Source organism: Anastrepha obliqua, unplaced genomic scaffold (assembly GCF_027943255.1).
Source record: "Anastrepha obliqua isolate idAnaObli1 unplaced genomic scaffold, idAnaObli1_1.0 ptg000060l, whole genome shotgun sequence".
NCBI classification, from domain to species: domain Eukaryota; kingdom Metazoa; phylum Arthropoda; class Insecta; order Diptera; family Tephritidae; genus Anastrepha; species Anastrepha obliqua.
The window spans coordinates 2,501-10,000 of NW_026562199.1; the positions used below are offsets into that span (position 1 = coordinate 2,501).

At 41.9% G+C, this 7,500-nt stretch overlaps 2 pseudogenes; both read left to right on the plus strand.

Moving 5' to 3' along the window:
• Positions 1-586: 586 nt before the first annotated feature.
• On the plus strand, positions 587-767 carry LOC129251644 (5.8S ribosomal RNA; annotated as a pseudogene).
• Positions 768-1,209: 442 nt separating this feature from the next.
• On the plus strand, positions 1,210-3,980 carry LOC129251670 (large subunit ribosomal RNA; annotated as a pseudogene).
• The last annotated feature ends 3,520 nt before the right edge of the window (positions 3,981-7,500 follow it).

Below are 7,500 nucleotides of genomic sequence, written 5' to 3' on the forward strand. Positions count from 1 at the left end.
GTTCCATATCCGTAAGAAAAACAAACAAACAAACAAACAAACAGACAAGCAAACAAACGAACAAAAAGAAAAAAAAAAAAAAAAAAAAAAAAGAAAAAAAAAAAATTTATATAATTATTTTGAATCCATAATTCTTTTTATTCTTTTTCATTCAATTTGTGATCCATCAATTATATCATATTAAATATAATATATGATGGTACATTTTGTAATGTTTTTTCTTATTTTTTTCTTTTAAAAACCTTTAAACATGAAAATAAAAAGTTGTACTTATTATTCATTTGATTGAATGATAAGTTAATTTGTTCACAATAACAAAAGTGGTATATATTTATTATATTATTATATATACATAAAATGATTAAAAAAATACAAAATAATTGAATCATAATAAATACCACCACTGTATTATTGTTGAACTAAGACATTCGCAACTTAATAAAAATGTTTAGAGTTAAATATATTTGATATATATTATTGAAAGAAAATCAATTTATATATTATTAATATTATTTAATTTTACTCTTTCAATTAATATATGCAAAAAAAAATTGACATTTGTTATAAATAAAAATAAATAAAAAAATACTCTAAGCGGTGGATCACTTGGCTCATGGGTCGATGAAGAACGCAGCAAACTGTGCGTCATCGTGTGAACTGCAGGACACATGAACATCGACATTTTGAACGCATATCGCAGTCCATGCTGTTATGTACATTAAATTCAATTTTAAAGTACTGCTTGGACTACATATGGTTGAGGGTTGTAAGACTATGCTAAATAAGTTGCTTATTCTTTTATAAAAATAATTGAATTTAAGCAAATGTGTATATTATTGGATTTTAAATAATTCATAATATTAATAGCAAAAAAAATAAAGATATATAATGAATTTTATTTATTATATATTCTTTAAAAAAAAAATCCTCTCAAATAAAATGAAATGATGAAAATATTGAATCTAAGTATTCTTTACAAAAAATTTTCATATTATTTATATATATATATAAAATAATAATTTATATATGTAATTAAAAGGAGGAATGTCTAGCATAAAAATTAAATTTTTTATTCTAGGATTGCCTCATTTTACATTATTATTATTTTTATATATTTACAATATATAAAAGGAGAAAAGAAAAATAGAGATGAAAAGATGATATAATTTTTTTATTAAATTGTGAGAAGATAAAAAAAGAATATTAAAACAACCTCAACTCATATGGGATTACCCCCTGAATTTAAGCATATTAATGAGGGGAGGAAAAGAAACTAACAAGGATTTTCTTAGTAGCGGCGAGCGAAAAGAAAATAGTTCAGCACTAAGTCACTTTGTCTATATGTCAAATGTGAGATGCAGTGTATGGAATATCTTAATATCTAGTATGAGAAATTAACGATTTAAGTCCTTCTTAAATGAGGCCATTTACCCATAGAGGGTGCCAGGCCCGTATAACGTTAATGATTACTAGAAAGATATTTCCAAAGAGTCGTGTTGCTTGATAGTGCAGCACTAAGTGGGTGGTAAACTCCATCTAAAACTAAATATAACCATGAGACCGATAGTAAACAAGTACCGTGAGGGAAAGTTGAAAAGAACTCTGAATAGAGAGTTAAATAGTACGTGAAACTGCTTAGAGGTTAAGCCCGATGAACCTGAATATCCATTATGAAAAATTCATCATTAAATAATTAAAAAAATAATGTGCATTTTTTTCATATAAGGACATTGTAATCTATTAACATAATAAAGTATTTATCAAAAGATCATTGGTGATATTAAGTTTATTTAAATTAATTTGCTTTTTAAGCATATTAACATAAAATAAATACTAATGATTTGATAAAGTGTTGATAGATTTTATTATATATAATGCTAAAATTCATTTTTTGAATTTTACAAAAAATTTAATATCTATGATATTAATATTTATTTGTATGCATTTATATGATTAACAATGCGAAAGATTCAGGATACCTTCGGGACCCGTCTTGAAACACGGACCAAGGAGTCTAACATATGTGCAAGTCATTGAGTTATATTAAACTTAATGGCATAATTAACTTAACTTAAATATAATGGGATTAATTTTTAGTCTATTTTTTAATAAATAGTCAATTAATTCAATCCCGGGGCGTTCCATATAGTTATGTATAATGATAATTTATTATTATTTATACCTCTAACTGGAGCGTACCTTGAGCATATATGCTGTGACCCGAAAGATGGTGAACTATACTTGATCAGGTTGAAGTCAGGGGAAACCCTGATGGAAGACCGAAACAGTTCTGACGTGCAAATCGATTGTCAGAATTGAGTATAGGGGCGAAAGACCAATCGAACCATCTAGTAGCTGGTTCCCTCCGAAGTTTCCCTCAGGATAGCTGGTGCATTTAAAAATTATATAAAATAATCTTATCTGGTAAAGCGAATGATTAGAGGCCTTAGGGTCGAAACGATTTTAACCTATTCTCAAACTTTAAATGGGTAAGAACCTCACCTTTCTTGATATGAAGGTTGAGGTTATGATATAATGTGCCCAGTGGGCCACTTTTGGTAAGCAGAACTGGCGCTGTGGGATGAACCAAACGTAATGTTACGGTGCCTAAATTAACAACTCATGCAGATACCATGAAAGGCGTTGGTTGCTTAAAACAGCAGGACGGTGGACATGGAAGTCGTAATCCGCTAAGGAGTGTGTAACAACTCACCTGCCGAAGCAACTAGCCCTTAAAATGGATGGCGCTTAAGTTGTATACCTATACATTACCGCTAAAGTAGATGATTTATAAAACAATTTCGATTGATTTATAAATTTTGAAACTTTAGTGAGTAGGAGGGTACAATAGTGTGCTTAGAAGTGTTTGGCGTAAGCCTGCATGGAGCCGCTATTGGTACAGATCTTGGTGGTAGTAGCAAATAATCGAATGAGACCTTGGAGGACTGAAGTGGAGAAGGGTTTCGTGTGAACAGTGGTTGATCACGAGTTAGTCGGTCCTAAGTTCAAGGCGAAAGCCGAAAATTTTCAAGTTTTTAATAAAAAAAAAATATTAATAAAAATATATTTAAAAATAATTAAAATACTTGAATTATTTTGAACGAAAGGGAATACGGTTCCAATTCCGTAACCTGTTGAGTATCCGTTTGTTATTAAAAATGGGCCTTGTGCTCATCCTGGCAACAGGAACGACCATAAAGAAGCCGTCGAGAGATATCGGAAGAGTTTTCTTTTCTGTTTTATAGTCGTACTACCATGGAAGTCTTTCGAAGAGAGATATGGTAGATGGACTAGAAGAGCATGACATTTACTGTTGTGTCGATATTTTCTCCTCGGACCTTGAAAATTTATGGTGGGGTCACGCAAACTTCTCAACAGGCCGTACCAATATCCGCAGCTGGTCTCCAAGGTGAAGAGTCTCTAGTCGATAGAATAATGTAGGTAAGGGAAGTCGGCAAATTAGATCCGTAACTTCGGGATAAGGATTGGCTCTGAAGATTGAGATAGTCGGGCTTGATTGGGAAGCAATACCATGGTTTATGTACTCGTTCTGGGTAAATAGAGAATTACGATTCTTGTTCCCCGGATAGTAGTTACGTAGCCAATTGTGGAACTTTCTTGCTAAAATTTTTAAGGAATTATATCATTCGATATATATTCCTTTTAAATTATAACGATTATCAATTAACAATCAATTCAGAACTGGCACGGACTTGGGGAATCCGACTGTCTAATTAAAACAAAGCATTGTGATGGCCCTAACGGGTGTTGACACAATGTGATTTCTGCCCAGTGCTCTGAATGTCAAAGTGAAGAAATTCAAGTAAGCGCGGGTAAACGGCGGGAGTAACTATGACTCTCTTAAGGTAGCCAAATGCCTCGTCATCTAATTAGTGACGCGCATGAATGGATTAACGAGATTCCTACTGTCCCTATCTACTCATTCTCAGTTTGACTGTTGAATAGTGCGGACGTGTCGTGTGCTAAGTGGTGATTAGCGATTTTTGCGATTTCTTTTGCGTCTATATTCGTGTGTGATAACCAGTGTATTACAGTTGTGCGAGTGACGCTAATATTGTTGTGGCTGTACCATAGCGGTACAGTGTTTACAATTAATTGCGCTAGTGAGTGCCGTTGTCCGAGTGACGCTACTTTGTAGTAGCTGTACAGTGTTTACGAATAATTGAAAGTGCCGTACGGTAGTGTTGTTGGACACTCCAGTGAGTGCCAATATACTCCGTGCTATAGACACAGAGTGCGTGTTTGTGAGTGCTGCTAGATACAGCGTTGGAAATTTTCCATCAAGTTGTTTACAACTTTTGCGGGCGTGCCGTTGTTTTTCGGCGTGGTGTGTTGTGCGTAGCTGTACCATAGCGGTGCATTGTTTACGAGCAATTGCTCAGGTGACTACGGTTTGTGCTGGTGACGCCACTGTTCGCGTGGCTGTACTTTGTGTACAAGTGTACCTTGTTGGTATATTGTGGGACGCTCAAGTGAGTGCCGCTATACCAAGGTGTTTACAATTTTTGTGTGCCGCTAATTTCTGGCGTGGTCTTTTGGCGCGTGCCGTTACATTCGGTGTGGGTGTACAGTGCGGGCGTACACTAGGTCTGTCGTGCCGCTATATTGCCATATCTGGCAACAGTAAAAAGGGCGTCCTCTTTTGTGCGTGGGTTAAGTACTGCGCCAAGGTTGAATACTTTGTGCAGGTGCCGCGAACAGAGCGTGCTGCGTTTTGCCTGCGGTCGAGCTCGGCGTTAGCTCCACCTCGGTCGACCCGTCCTTGTTCGGGGAACAGTGTTCTGTCCGGCAAGGCATTGGTGGTGGCCTTTGCCAAACCTTTGGTTGGCGCTGTGGGCTACGCCCTCGCGCTTTGCTTTGGCTCGCCGATAGGTGCAGCCGCTGTGTGCGTGCCTGTGCGGGATTCACTCCTGCCGTGCAGTAGTTGCCGTCGCCCAAAAGGGACCCAGTTTTTGTTGTTGCTCGGGAGGCCTTTATACGGCGAACTCGGCAACCTTAGTGGTGGAGAGTTGGGCAATGCCCAAATCAGAAGGGTTGAGGAAGAGGGCGAACACCTCTCTTCCAAGCGGGTCGGCGGTGCCATCGTCGGCAATGGACGAGACGACGTCCGGAGAGGAGGAGGTGATCTTGCGGTCTCCTCCCCGTTCTAAGAAGAAGACCGCTGGAGGTGCAGCGGTTCCGGTGGAGAAGGTATCTTCAAAGGTACCTGAAAAGGTGAGTGGAAGCGAGGGTGGTTCCGAAAGCGGAAAGATTGGGAGTGGGCGCAAGGGGCGGAAGACGGGGGAAAAATTAGGTCCCGCAGGGAAGCGTTTGGAGGAAATGCGTGGGGAATTGGGTGCTTCCCTGAAAGGTTTGGGCGCGATCGGTGGGGATGCCGAACGCAAGAAAGTTGCGGTGCAGTTTATGGGGCGCTTCAAGTCCATTGTGACGGCCTTTAGTGGAGCCGTCATAGACATGGACGGCGTCCCGAAAAGTGTTGCAAAAGACCTCCTGGGGTACTCCTTGGAGTTCGAGGAACTCTTTGTGGAAATGGTGGGGGAGATAGCCCATCTTCGTGGGCAACTAGAAGCCACGAAGATTACCAGGGAGGAAGCACCTCGGAGGACGGCTGGAGCTGCGCTGGCTGGTGCAGCGTCGATGCCGGCACCTCAGGCGCCTGCGCCTGTGTTGCCTGCGTTGCCGGTGCCCAAGCCAGTCGAGACCTGGTCGGTCGTAGTGAGGGGTAAAACCCCCACTACTTCCAAGGAGGTGATTAAGAAGGTGGTAAAGGAGGTAGGGCCTTCCATGGGGGTTAGGGTGCACGAGGTGCGCCCGTTGAAGGATGGAGGTGCGATTATTCGCACCCCATCCGTTGCCGAGAGGGACAACTTGGCGAAAAATGCCAAGTTTTCCGAGGTGGGGCTCGATGTGAGCATACGTCGGAAGCTGGGGCCTAGGGTTGTGGTCCAAGGGGTCCACACGGAGATCTCCCCTGAAGATTTCATGGGAGAGTTGTTCCGGTTGAACCTCAAGGAGTTCAGCCCTGGGTGCCGTGAGAAGGACGTGAGGATGATCAGCCGTCCTTGGAAGGTCAGCCCCGATGGGGTGACGAATGTTGTCCTTGAGGGAACGGACATGCTAATGTCCGCCCTCCTGGAAGCAGGTCGTTGCTACATAAAGTGGTTTTCCTTCCGGGTACGGCCAGACCAACTGACGCCCGGCTGCTTCCGATGCATGGGGTTTGATCACAGGGTGGCAGAATGCAGAGCCAAGAAGGATGTCTGCCGTAGGTGCGGGCAAGAAGGACACAGGAGTGCAGGTTGTGGCAATGCCCCGCATTGTCGCAACTGTGCGTTTAAGGGCAAGCCAGCCGGACATCTAATGATGTCCACTGTCTGCCCGGTGTACTGTGCCATTGTTGCCCGTGCGAACGCTAGACATTGATGGTTGAACTATATCAACTGAACTGTCAGGGGTCATATGCCGTGATGTGTGAATTGGGGGCGTGTATGTCGGAGGGGGGCTGCGGCATTGCTTTGCTCCAGGAACCATACTCCACCAATGGGGTGGTGAGAGGCCTTCCTGGGGGCTTCAGGGTCTTTACGGACCTTGGAGTCAAGGCCGCAGTAGCTGTGTGTGAGCCAAGCTACTCTTGTGTAGTAGTTGACTCATCACAGTGGGGAGTATGTGTGTGTGTCGAGGGGGAATTCGGCAGAATGAATGTCGTCAGCTTGTACTGCAAGTCTGACGAGCCTCTAGAGCCCTACTTAAGATACATTGATGCGGTGCTACTACTTGAGAGTAGCATTCCTGCCATCGTGTGTCTTGACGCGAATGCTACCTCCCCGATGTGGTTCAGCAAGGTATCCAGGCATACTGCTGGATATCGGAGCCACACTCGGGGTGAGGTTATGAGCGAGTGGGTTGTGGCGAATAACCTTCTTGTAGCAAACGAACCAAGCGTATGGTATACGTTTGAGGGGCCTAGAGGTGTGAGTGACATTGACGTGACGCTCATGAATGACGCAGCAGCGGGTAGGTTCGAGTGTAAATGGAGTGTTAGGGGGGGTTGGGGAATTAGTGACCATAATTTAATACAAATTATGGTTACTCCCCGTACCCCGCAGTTAGAAGGGGGGAGTCCATTGAGGCGATGGCGTACCTCGTGTACTGACTGGAACCGATATGGACATACTGTTAGGGAAGCGGTATTGGATATACCGCTTAGGGAGTTTGAGGAATTGGGGGTTGACGAGCAAATTGCTCGTCTATATGAATGTGTCTGGGGTGTGAATGACTTATTGTTTAGGAAAGCTAGGGCTGTGAGAATGAAAGGTGTGAAATGGTGGACGAGTGAGTTAAATTCGAAGAGGAGGTCTGTCCGACGCTTGAGGCGGTTGTTTCAACGCGGCAGGCGGACCAATTCGGAGAATCTGTCTCAGCTCAAGTATCAATTTAGTGTAGGGATGAAAGAATATAAGAAGATGCTTGTGAGAGTGA